Here is a 14,176-nt window from a genome sequence, read left to right on the forward strand (position 1 = left end):
AAAATAGAGAGAACAGAAGTCCAAATGTATGTGAGTCAATCAGCTTATATAAATAATGTGTTAAGTAAATTTAATATGCAAGATTGTAAACCTGTCAGTACACCACTTCCCAGCAAAATGATTGATGCACCATGTCGGAACGTGATTGGTTGCTTAATGTACATAATGTTATGTACACGTCCAGAMTTAAGTGCATCAATAAGCATATTGAGTCGCTATACAAATAATAATAATAAGGAACTATGGCAATTCCTAAAAAGGGTTCTGAGGTACCTAAAGGGTACGGTTGATTTAAAATTAACCTTTAAGAGAAATCTTAATTACGAAAATATTATTATTGGATATGCAGATTCTGATTGGGCAGGAAGTGAAATAGATAGAATAAGTACAACTGGTTTTCTATTTAAAATGTTTGAGAGTTGTTTGATTAGTTGGTGTACAATGAAACAAAGATCAGTAGCAGCTTCTTCGACAGAAGCAGAATATATGCCATTATGAATATGTGAGAGAGGCATTATGGTTGAAGTCGTTAATTTCTGAAATTAAACTTAAGCCAATAATATTTATGAAGAAAACCAAGGATGCATGCCAATAATCCAACTTGCCATAAACGAAAAAAGCATATAGCTTTGGATTTTTAAAACTTTAATGAATTTAATTTATTTTTGAGAATATAATATATTAAAATTAATATCACTTAAGATTTTTGAACTTTAATGAACTTAATTTTACTTTTGAATATAAAATATGTTAAACTTAGTATATGGATTTATATTATTATGTATAATTATTAGTATTACTAATTTTGAATGGTCTGATTAGGATTTACTGGGTTGCCCTAATCCTTTGCAGCAAATGCTGGACCATGAATAATTGTGTCTCCCCAGAAAGCACATGCTCGTTGTATAAGAAATTTTGTAACTCTTGAATAACATTTAAATTTTTTTCATTGAAACTTTTGAGGAGGTGTGTTGAACATGACCACTGTAAATTTAACATAAGAAGGAATAGGCAAAAGTCTCCAATGATGAAATTAACTGGAGAGAATACACATATATGTGTACATATGCATATGTGTATGTAAATGAGGCGATCGGCATCTGTCTTCATTATTGTTTTACTGTGTTGTTAGTGGGCGAGCGTATGCAGACGTAAAGTGGAAATAAATTAATATCTATTTGAATTTTGAATTTAATATTCCAAGCAGTATTTTATTTAATTGTCTATGGGTTTGCTGCAATTATATAATCTATTTATATAAAACATTAACTATGTTATATTAGATTATATGTTTCAGTGCATGTGCATTAATTTGGCATTTAGTATCCCACCACCGCTCTAGGATTTGATCAGAATTGTTTTTTCATTATTGGCGAAAGCCATCCTGCGGGGCCGAAAAGTTGTATTTATTTGAGTTTTTAAAATTGTTAGACCGAAATATTGCTTTGTTTTTTTCTACCAATATGTGAAGCATTAGAAAATTGTGGCTCTAGTGGTAGTACGTACCGGCCATTATTTGATCGAGTAGTAATGGAGGGAAGTTTCCTTAATTGTGAATTATGGTATTTGTTCCTCTTATTATAATCAACTTGAGTTGGTATAGTGGTGACCAGTTCTGTAGCTAGTCCACTTTGTGTTTCACTGTGCACCGTTTGCGATTTTTGTGCCTTTGAGCAGCATGGTGTCTCTTGGCAATTTTTAGTATTTTGGCTTTCGGGATTTTCTTTTGTGGTTCTTTTTGTATATGCGCTCCTTTGAGGTGAGATGGGATATGTGCTGTAATGAAGCATTGTACGTCTTTTATGACAATATAAGCAGTTAAATTTGCTTTTACAATTATTAAGATTGTGTGAGTGGGACAAGCAGTTTGTACAAAGTCTTTTTGACCTGACAAAGTTGTTCCTTTCGTTAATATTTAAGTTTTTAAACATCTGGCATGATATAAGTTTACACCCTCTTTTACATAGTTCGCACGACGTTTGTTTTCTTTGTTCGGATGTGAACGTTTGTGTTTTGTAAAAGCTTTTGCTTAAATTTTTGTCGCTTCTATCTTGGGGTCTATTTAAGCTTCCATTTTGGTTGTGTTTAATGGTCTTATTTTTGATTATTTTATCTTCTAACCTTTCCGCAATTTCACATTTGGTGGTGAGAAAATCTTTCATTTGTTGCCAGGTTGGGCACTTTTTTTCGTGATGAGAGCGATTACTCCCATAGAAGTAACGATTCTTCTGGTAATGCGGCGGTGCAAATGTTTACCAGAATTGGGACCCAGCTGTCTGTGGGAATGTTTTGTGTCGACAAAGTCGACAAACAATTTGAAACAGTGGATTCTAGTTTAATGAATTCTACACTTGTTTCTTTCTTAATTTTTGGCAAGTTCATTAGTGTCGTTCCTTGTTTATCGACCAGTATTCTTTCATTTTCGTATCTTGCTTTAAGAGCTTCCCAAGCCAAATTGAAACTAGCGTCATTAAGAGCGAACTGTTTTACTATTATGCCTGCTTGACCTTTGGTTTTGTATCTGAGGTGATACAATTTTTGTGCTTTTTAAAACTGCGGATGGTGGATGTAAACGGCTGTAAGCATGTCCTGGAAGGACGGCCATTCTTCATAACCTCCATAAAATGTTTCTGTGTCACATGCGGGCACCTCGAAGTGGATGCCTGAACTTGCCTCTTGACTGTCTATTTGTGGCAGCTCTACTCTACTGTGGGGAGWAGGTGCAGTTGCTTTAATTAGCTTTAATTGATCGGAGATCATAGCTTTTGTTTTTTCATATTGGTCTAAGCAGTTTTCAAAAATATCGTAAGCCGATGATTTAAAATGATAATTAAATAAAAAAATAAATCTTGCAACATGTTTTGAGCGTGTAGCTAGAGGTGTACTTTGAGTTTTGTTATTGTTCATTATTTTGCTTGTATGTAGAAATATTTATTAAAATGAATTAAAGGTTTCTCAGTGTTAACTGAATAGGTTTTTAAGTATGTATACCTATTTTTTTTTTTTTGTACAAGACAGGTTATTTTTTATTTTATTTTATTTTTGTTTTATATGCGTTGCTTTCAAACCGCAATATTCATTTTAAGTATTTTTCTATGTCCCTATATGGGTATATAGGCTCACCCTAATACTTGGCTTGTATGTACTTGTTTTTGTGCAATTGAGAGATCGTCGAAGAGRTCAATATGCTTTGTACATAAGTATGCACGAATAGTTGGTGKGCAAAGAATATGCTGAAATGTTTTTTTTCTCAATCCTCCTTGTTTTTGTTTGACAAAGAACAAGTGGTATTGCAGAAYAGATGCCAATGTGTTTGTTTAAATATATGTATGTACATATATTTATTTTATTGTATGTTGTTCAAATTTATAATTTGATTTATATTGCGTTAATCTGATTTTTGTTTTTTTTTTTTGGATTCGTTCCAATAAATTTATTTTGTAAAAAACAGTGTTATTTTACCTTACCGTTTAGTTATTTTCAGAAAATAATTCAAATGTATAATAAAAGTTTAAATTTAAAATTTTAATAATTTTGCATATGGTACCCACTGTAGGGTATGAAATTACAGGCAGATTCTATGCCGTATAATTATGTGTATATATATATGTATATATATTCACTGGGAAGAGAGCGCGAAAGCGTGTAGTATGTTTTTCGGTTTGTAAGACCAATTGTTTATTATACACTTTGTTAATGTTGTTAATGTTGTTGATATGAACATATGCACATGCAGTATGTATGTATATTAAAATTTTGCATAGAGAAGTAAGAAAATATGCATATACATATGTATGCATGTATGTTTTTTCTCTCTGCTTTTTTTGGTTTATGCCTTTGCTTATTTAGTTTCCAATTCTGCTTATTGTTTTGTTAAACATAAGGGGCATTGCCGGTAAGCTTAACTTATAGGCATTCGATAAATATTTTAATTATGTTTAATAAATGTTTGGGTATTTGTATATATTTTACCAACTGTTTGTTAACCGTATTATATTGATAAACGGATTTGGTGTTACATACATATGTACATTTAATAATTAAATTGTGAAATTAATACTCTCACTCTAATTTTGGGGTAATGTGTTGAAGTGCCAGGCCATTTTGCTCAAATTTTCTTTCCCCACTCCTGTTGCTTACTGCTGCCTACGGAAATTCCTTGTGGTTTTTGTTGTTTTGTGTATTATTCCCGCCCAAATGTTTGTTTTGTTTTAAGATGCTTTAGTTTTCGGGCCCGATTTATGTTTTGTGTGTTTTTTTTTGTTGAAATTGTTTTGTTTATTTTGTTTTTCCCTGTAATTTGTTTTTGATTTTGTCACTTTTGTCTCTTTTGTCTATCATGAATCTTTATATGTATATTTACATAAAAACAATGCCTGCTCTGCACGTTTGTTTGTTTTTTTTTTCGCAGCTTTGCATATATACATATATTTTTGACGAGTCACCACACTGTTTTTGTTTTCTCCACTATACTTTTTTATGTTTTGACTTTTGTTGTATATTCTTATGTTTGTACATCTATTAGTTATTATTTTTTCAGTTCCCTGCACTGCACCAGTTTATGTTTTTTAATATATTTTTGTTTTCTTGAACGAAACCAATAGTGAAATTCGGAATGGCTCGAAGGACCATTAACAAGTACCTAATTTGCAAGCATATGCACAATTCACTTATACCCGCGGTTAAGCATACAAATGAATATTCACGAACGATCTCGTGTATAATTTATTTATTTTTAATTGTTGATATATTTATAATACAATGCAATTTTAATTATATCTAAATGGAAGGAACTTTGATGGTTTAAATAATCACAGTGCGAAATTGTTGTTGARTTTTATATGAACGAAAGCTGCTCACAGGAACCGGGTTGTGACGAAGTCTAACAAAAGTCCAATTGAATTGTAGAACATGTCGACATAGCGTAATGTATAACCGGGAACGAATGTTGTGCAGACGGATTGTTTAGAACGAATTATTTCGAATGTTGATGGGCGCAGTGTATGCGACGAATAATGGTTCCTATCCTGCTGTCCATCCTTTTTGTTTAGTGGTAGAGATTGGTGAGTTATGTTGTAGTAATCACCTGTGGTGAATTGCGCTGTTGCATTAGGATGCGCCAGTTTTGCCGTGTAGAGGGGCTGGATGCTTAACTCATTTCAACACTAACCTCCCAACTTTGTTTTTTACCTAAATTTTGGTTTTTACCGATCCATCAGTTAATTAGGGTTGATAAATATTCTTACAATGGGAACTCTGAAATATCTGAAAAAATTAGAAATTTATTTATTATATGCCTAAATTAATTATATTTTTCCCTGGATACTGTATCATTGTCGTAGACATTAATCCATGTGAAAATGCATCAGGCAATTTTAGTGGAAATTTTAAGGCGTTAATTACAAAAGAGGCATTGCAAAGGTTTTTTACACCTCAGTTCTACCTACACATGTTTTGTTTTGTTGCTACCTAACAGTTAATTAGGGTTTTAAAACAGGATATTTATGTTTAAAAAATTAGTGCTCTATTATTATTATTATATAATAAAATATTCGTCTGAAAAAATTAGGGATTTAATTATTTTATGGCACATTAAAAAAATATATGCTTGGTCCTTATTCTTATGTTACGTATTCTTAACATAATTCTCAACTTGTTGTCTCAGTTAGTTACATTTCATACCTTACTACTTTTATTGAAAGCTCAAATTGCAAAGTAATTAGTATAATAACCATTCGGTTAGAATATATTATTTTGTATAGTGGTTAATTCAGATAACAATATAAAAAATATAATACGGAAGTTTAATTCGTTCCGATACACCTACAAGTTGAAAAAAGTAATTAATGTCAAATAATGTGTTGATATTTAGCCAAAGGTGCTCATACGAGTATATGATTTATGTTAAATTTCATGAACATTTCCTGTCACGTAAGAACTTAATTTTGATTTTTCAGTTTGTATTTCATTTGTTATCCGCCCTGCAAAATTTCTTCAACTATTGTATCCGGACTTTTTTTCGGGGATTATATAATTCCCTTAAACAGCAATCCAAGTCAAATTTCGTGAAGATAACACGTTAAGTCTTAAGCAACAGTTTTGGCAACAGTGGTGCAAAATATATCCGACGAGTATTCATAAGCGCAACACATGGTTGCCCTCATACGCAATCTGCAGCCCGGCGCTTTCGTCTTCGTTCAAGAAGACAACGTACCACTACAACAGTGGCTGCTAGGACGCATCGTCGCAATCGCAAAAGAACAAGGCGGCAGGGTACGAGTGGCAGACGTAGAAACTAAGGGGGGTACAATTAAGCGCCCCATACATAAGCTCCCATTACTGCCCATGGTTGTTGAAGGATCATGATCCTGTCAAGGTGACTAGTGTTGCGTCAAGCGACTTATGTCTAAATGTAAAAATTAAAATTAAATAAATTGTTAAAATATTATATTTAAATTATAAAGTTTTCTTTTTATTATGTAAAAATACTTACCCAAATAATATTAAACATACTCACCTTAATATGTTACTATAAGTTAACAATATCGATTATATTCATCTCGTTTTGTACCTACATACATATAGTATACTTACATTCCAACTGTTTTATGCCGTTAACTTAAGTTTTAAGATAAGTAATAGAAACTGTAATAAAGAATTTAATTGTATTACGACGACATTTGGAATCGCACGTGTTCCTTTTTTTGTCGCAATTTCGGCAAAGTTAATTATTCTCGTATAGGCAATTAGTTAGATAGTGAGCTTGTTGAATCGCGCACCCCAACTAATAACTTTACAATCTCAAAAACGCTTAAAGATTTTTCTCATTGCTAATTATTGCTAATACAAAAAAAGAACCGACATTGACCCTGGCCACCTTTTCGAATTGCTAATGGCCAGAAATAGAACAGTTATAACAGATTTGGACAATATCATTTACCCCACAGTTGTATGTAAATTAAATGTTGTAAATCCAATAATTTTGAATACATATGAAAGTTCAAAAATATTGAGCACTGAGTGCACTTAAAATGTAAGCATAAGCGATATTGTAAGTAATTCTAAATTAAAATTTTATCAAAATATACATGGCTATTATACTTTATTGTTAWGTTTCCAAGATTACAAAAAGTTTACAGTTCAGTTATGGGTTATGGTGCACACGACGACAAACTTTTTTTTTGGAGACCGATACTGCTGCAGATTCCGGCAATTCACAATTCCAGTTGAGAACTGTATGGCAGCGCTATCTGCAAGTTTCTGTAAAATAAAAACGGATGTTACATGTGTGACACAACTATTCAACAATAATAAGGCAACATGTAAAACTAACTTCAATAACCTCGTGTCGATTAACGAAGTGGCTGACAGTGGCTTAATTATCGTAAACGACCAAACAGTCGAAGTTCGAGAAAAATCATCGGTTACAATACCCGGCACTTATTTAGTGACATTCGAGGAAGAAGATTGCATTAATCGTACAACTGTTTACAATGAAAAAGTGAAGGCAATGCTCTGACCTAGGATTCCTTCAACACATTTTTTTAACTTGATCGAACATTTGGAAATTTTGAACCTACCTTATTTGCGCAAAATTAATTGAAAACATTGAAAACCTGCCGTTCACCCCATTCCATGTTGGTGATACTGGCCCTTGCTATCATTATAAGTGCCGCATTAGTATTTTGGGTACGCAGGGCGAATAAACGCATAAAGGACACATATGACAAGAAGGAAGCTTTAACCAAGATCATGAAAGCGGTCACGGGCAGCCTCGTTTCTGAAGGGGCAGCCAGAAAGCGCTTAGTGGAGATGTTCCTCTACCTCTGTTTCCCCGGCGGGTTCTGCGCTGAATATTTTCAGAGCTGGAGTGTCTTACGGATGACCTAGGCAGCGTAGCCAGTGTTTTTAATTCGATGAACTATGTCAATGTCGACGTATCTCTCGTACAGATCATCGTTTTATCGAATGCGATAATCGCAGAACCTTTCCCTCGAAAACTCCCAACGACGACTCATCTGTAGCTGTCATCGTCCACGCCTCTGTACCATATAGCAGAACGGGAATAATGAGTCATAGGGTTTGGTTTTTGTTCGTCGACAGAGGACTTAACTTCTTAATTGCGTTGGATTTCCAGGCTGAAATTGTTGGTGGTGCTTACGCTGGTTCCAAGATAGACGAAATTATTTACGATTTCAATCCATCGGCCCCCGCCGCTTTGCTGTTCTTCAGGCGGGTTATTGCTATTTGAACAACATTGTCGGGCAATGGAACGTCTGCTCCATCATCATGGATTGGGGAACCGGGTTCGCCTTCTCCTGCCGTTTTGCGTTCACTGCCATTCAGCAGGCTGGACAAGTGTTCCCTCCATAATTTAAGTATGCTTTGGGCATCGGTGACTAGATCCTCTGGGGGGGTTCTACAAGAGTATGCTCCGGTTTTGAAAGCTTCTGTAAGCCGCCGCATTTTTTCGTAGAATTTTAGAGCATTACCCCTGTCGGCCAGCTTAAAAAGCTCTTCGTACTCACGCATTTCGGCCTCTTTCTTCTGCGTAAATCAGCGATATGTTGAAGAACGTCGCTTTGATGCGGATTGTGGCCAGATGTTCATCCACCGGGGTGAATGATTTACTCGACGACGGAGTCTCTCTCCCACCACGAATTCCGCACCAAACTTGCKCTTCTTTATACGGCCACTGTAGTAGATGCCACAAGGACCTACTCGTTTCAGTCTTTGTCCCGTCCATCGCATTTCTTGGATTTCTTGGATTTCTCATCCGAGGCTGGTTGTTATTTTTCATGGGGGGTGTTTGTTACGTGGCGGGTCCCAAACTCAGCAGACAACCAGAATGTTTCGCCTTCTCAAACGGATATCCTTAGGCTACCCAGAGGAGAATTGGTCAAAGATCGGAAGCCGTGAGCTGCTTGAAGACTATGTAAAATAATCGTTTCTGGCTACTCCCAAGTGAATGGCGATCAGAGAACTTTCCTCACTTGCGTGAACTTGTACACTCACTCACACTCCATCCTCCATCTATAACCCTACGCACTAGAAATAAAAGTATTATACGCTGTAGCAATATGTTGCAAGTGTATAAAACGAAAAAAATATTACAAAAGGAAGTGTTCTTTCTCAGYTGGCGCAAATATTTGATCCATTGGGCAGGCTTTCTCCCATAATTGCAGTTGCAAAGTTATACATTCAATACTTTGACTCTACTAACCAGCTGTGCCGATCAACTTTAAAAAGACCTACATAAGAATGGCGGCATTTCATAGAAAAATTGTGCTTAATAGAAAGCGTGCAAATTCAAGGAAAGATAGAAACACAGGTTCTGCGATGCTTCAGAAAGTGACTATATAGCAGTAATATACATAAACAAAATATCTTAACTAAGCTGATTAGTAAATTGATAAAAACCATTACCACTAGTCATAAAGAGTGCATGAAGTGATTCAAATATATCATTAATTTGGATTGAAGATTTATAAGAAATACAACTTACAAATTGAGTTGAAGATCTCGAAAGGGTCACTTTCCAAGTATAATGAAATCTATAAGATCTAAATACAACTCAGCAGAGTTTGCATTAAGGGGTGTGGGCCAAACTGACTTCAATTATCCTAAAATTTTTGAATGTCGACTCAGCAAGAATGTTGTTTACATCGAGCAGTCAAACGGAATTAATGGAAAATTTAGTAAGCAGAAATTCTAGTTGGTTGAAACCTCAAAGAGACACTCAAAGTTAATATAATTCGTCAGTAAATAAACTCAGATGAAAAATGTTCTATATGTGAATTAAATCGATTTACTTTTGTTTTACAATTTATTTTGCGATTTAAATGACGTCGAACGTTGTTTTGATATCTGTCGAACGACTTCGCGTTCGTGAAAATTTTGATGCATTTCCAGATAAGCAAAATCGTATTTGACCTTAAAAAGTAACTGGAAAATTGTCCCCAATGGTTTGTCTGTCAATGCAACCCAAGCCCACATGTTCATCGTCAATTATGTCCTTACGACCTTTTTGGAAACGTTGTAACCACTCGTACACTCTGCTACTGGATAGGCAATCATCGCGATAAACTTGTTTCATAAATTGTTTCGATAAAAGTTTTACCAATTTCAAAACAAAATTTAATGCTGGCTAATTGTCCGAAGCTCATTTTCGCTCGATCACAAAAACATACTGACACTTAGAACGCAATAACTTCACTTCCAATGATGAAATGTCATGAAATTCTTACTGGACAATCGATAAAGATAGCAAATTCTAACGCACCAGTCGACATATAGATGGCGCCACCAGGCGCTAGATTCAAAAAGTCCTATTTACTTTGGAAACTAGCCTGTATGTCGACTACTGCTCTTCTCAACATATGGTGGCAATCAATGAATGCATGGTAAACAGAAAACGCGCGATAAACAAGAGAGTAATTGTCACAGTGTCAATAACAAAATTGATGTTGAATGCACTGGCGATGAGCAACTCTCTCTGGCTGGTAAATATAAGAATATCAATCCAACTATCAAAAATGCTGAGTTCGTTCCTAGTCTGTGTGCAAGTCTACTTTCAGTTAGTCCGACAATGGGAACGAGCTTCTCTTTAAAGACAATTGGTGCAAATATTAAACGAGGGCAATGCAGTAATGTATATGGCATTTTATAACTTATGGCATAGGCGTTTAGGTCATGTCTGTCGAGAACGTGATACAGCTATCCAAAATGCTTCGGAACATTAAAATAAGTCGAAACGGAAAATGTGTGGTTTATATAAAAGGCAAGCATACCCGAGCGTCACACAGTGAAAAAGGACAGCGTGTTCAGCAACATTTGGAACTAATACATATCGATGTAATTGGTCCAATAAATGTAACACTTTTTCTGGTGCGCACTACTAGCATTTATTAATGTTTATGGATGACTATCCCAAAAAAGTTTTTGCAATTCCAATTAAACCAAAAGCATTAGTTTTTGATGAGTTTCTAAAATTCAAATATCTTACGAAACATGGCATTATATAAAAACGACACCCTACACCCTGAACAGATTGGAGTTGCAGAGAGGCTAAATCGGACAATAACAGACAAAAATCAGATGTCAAAAAAAATCAAATTTGGAAGACAGATCCTGAGTCGCTTATATTGTAACTGCGGTATATCTATGGAATCGAACACCATGCAGAGTTAACAATCTGAGTCCGGAAGGGTTGTGGTCCAGAAAAGATCAAACTTGAAACACCTCAATGTCTTTGGTTGTAAAGAAATAGTTGACGTAACCAGAGAAAAACGCAGCAAGTTAAACAGCACTGAATCAATGGCCTCCCGATTGTATGGCCCTGTAGCGAAAAATATTATCATTAGCTGTGGTGATCGATGACACTTGGGAAATATCAGCCCTACCTGTGGGAAAGAAAGCTATTCTATCAAAAGTTTTTAAGTTTTTAAATGTCTACTGTTCCCTATGAGCAAGCTATTGGATGTCACCTGTTTGCCGCTCAGGTCACACGCCCTGATATATATTATGTTTAGCTTTTAACTTGTTAAGATAGAGCACGAACCCATTCGACTGCAGTAAAGCAAGTCATGTGCTATCTCATGGGAACTATTGACAAGGGCTTAGTCTATAAGAAAAGCCTTGATGAAATCGTTTGTTTTTGCTATGCTAACTGGGCAAATGATATAAGTGATCGCCGCTCAACAACTGGATATGTTTTTTTTTTTCAGAATGCTGCCGATAGTAGTATAATCTACTGAGGTCGAACTGATGACGATGGTGGCTGCAACACAGGCATCAATCTGGTTTAAGCGATGTTAAAAAGGAGTTAGTTCCCAATGCTTCGAAATCTATGAAACATAGCTGAAAACAAATTATACTCAAGCAGAAGGAAGCATGTAGACAAAAACAAAACAACTGTCAAATGAATTTGACTTAAAGTAATTTAATCTCATCTTATTATTAGTAAAAAAAATTCTCTTTATTATATTACTCTTTCCAATTGATTTCCTTGCACAACGAATTATCATTTCTGAATCCATTTTGTAATGAAAATAAATATTCAATATAGGGAAGATGTCTAAATGTATACTTATTTTTTATTTTGTGTACATAAGCTTACGAAAAACTCTGTAYATTCCCTAGACTTACAGGTGTCATTATTAATAAAAGCTAAGATAATTTTTTAATAAGCTTTCTTTTTCCGTTTTATACCGTCATCAAGTCAACACCCGTTTGCTTTGAAAGGCGATATTTTGATGATTCCATATTGTACACCATACCAAACGAAACAATGGAAATTATGAAAATTGTTCAATTTTAATGATGAAACCGTATAACCTTTTACGGACAAGGCAATCGAAATAATTTTAAGGAATTGAGCAACATATTCAACGTGGGCTAAGTTGTTCTGTACATCGTTTTCCCAAAAACTCTAAAAGTGATTTTAAGCTTAAATGCGGAAATAATAGAATGTCCCATAATCAACCATGGAAGGATTGTAATAGAAAATGTCGAATCTCTTCGCGCTCAACCCTTGCCCTAGAAGAGATTCATATCCGAATTTCTCCAGCTGTCAAAGATAGCATTAGTTTTTATAACCACAAAACTACATTTTCAGCATTAGTTCTAGTAAGTTTTTCTTTACAAATTTTACAACTGAAAATTATTGGTTTAGCAAGCGTGCCCATTACGTAAAGAAATAATCTTATACCTTTTCCACGAAAACACCATTTATTTTAAAATTGTGGTTAGAGTATCAACCCCACAGAGCAAGTCGTCTACGAAGAATGATGACTTCACGATCTTTGGGTCAATTGGGAATTATTATGTATTGTAGGACCAATCGTTTAAATATATTATTGTACTTGTTGGTTTTACTACACACTGATGTGGCACTTATAAAGCAAAGCAGTTCGCTAAAATTCTTCTTCTTAATTAGTGTAGTTACCGCTTACGCGAGTATAGCCGAGTTAACAACCGCGTACCAGTTGTTTCTTCTTTCCGCTACGTGACCCCAATTAGATATTCCAAGTGAAGCCAGGTCCTTCTCCACTTGGTCCTTCCAACGGAGTGGAGGTCTTCCTCTTCCTCTGCTTCACCCGGCGGGTACAGCGTAGAATACTTTCAGAGCTGGAGTGTTTTCGTTCGGAAAATATGACCTAGCCCCCGTAGCAGCTGTCTTTTAATTCGCTGAACTATGTCAATGTCGTAATATATCTCGTACAGCTCATCGTTCCATCGAATGCGATACTCGCCGTGGCCTACGCGCAAAGGACCATAAATCTTTCGCAGAACTTTTCTCTCGAAAACTGGTAACGTCGACTCATCCGTTGTTGATATCGTCCAAGCCTCTGCACCATATAGCAGGACGGGAATTATGAGTGACTTATAGAGTTTGGCTTTTGTTTGTCGAGAGAGGGCTTTGCTTCTCAATTGCCTACTCAGTCCGTAGTAGCACCTGTTGGCAATAGTTATCCTACGTTGGATATCCAGGCTGACATTGTTGGTGGTGTTTACGTTGGTTCCAAGATAGACGAAATTAGCTACAACTTCAAWGCTGTGACTGTCAACAGTGTCGCGAGTGCGACGACTGTTTGGTTGATGACAGGAGATATTTCGTCTTGCCCTCGTTCACTGCCAGGCAAATTTGTATTGCTTCCTTGTCCAGTTTGGAGAAAGCAGAACTAACGGCGCAGGTGTAGAGGCCGATATTATCAATATCATCGGCATACGCCAGCAGCTGTACACTCTTATAGAAGATGGTATTTTCTCTATTTAGATCTGCAGCTCGAACTATTTTATCCAAAAGCAGGTTGAAAAAGTCGCACGATAAGGAATCGCCTTGTCTGAAACCTCATTTGGTATCGAACGGCTCGGAGGGGTCCTTCCCATTTCTGACGGAGTTTTTGGTGTTGCTCAACGTCAGCTTACACAGGCGTATAAGTTTTGCAGGGATACCAAATTCGCGGCGTAAAGGCAGCTCCTTTTCGTGCTGTCAAAAACAGCTTTGAAATCGACGAAGAGGTGGTGAGTGTCGATTCTCTTTTCACGGGTCTTTTCCAAGATTTGGCGCATGGTGAATATCTGGTCGGTTGTTGATTTTCCAGGTCTGAAGCCACACTGATAAGGGCCAATCAGTATGTTGACGGTGGGCTTTAATCTTTCACACAATACGCTC

The sequence above is a fragment of the Bactrocera latifrons genome, unplaced genomic scaffold, assembly GCF_001853355.1.
Source record: "Bactrocera latifrons isolate USDA-ARS-PBARC rearing strain unplaced genomic scaffold, ASM185335v1 scaffold_519, whole genome shotgun sequence".
Taxonomy (NCBI): Eukaryota; Metazoa; Arthropoda; class Insecta; order Diptera; family Tephritidae; genus Bactrocera; species Bactrocera latifrons.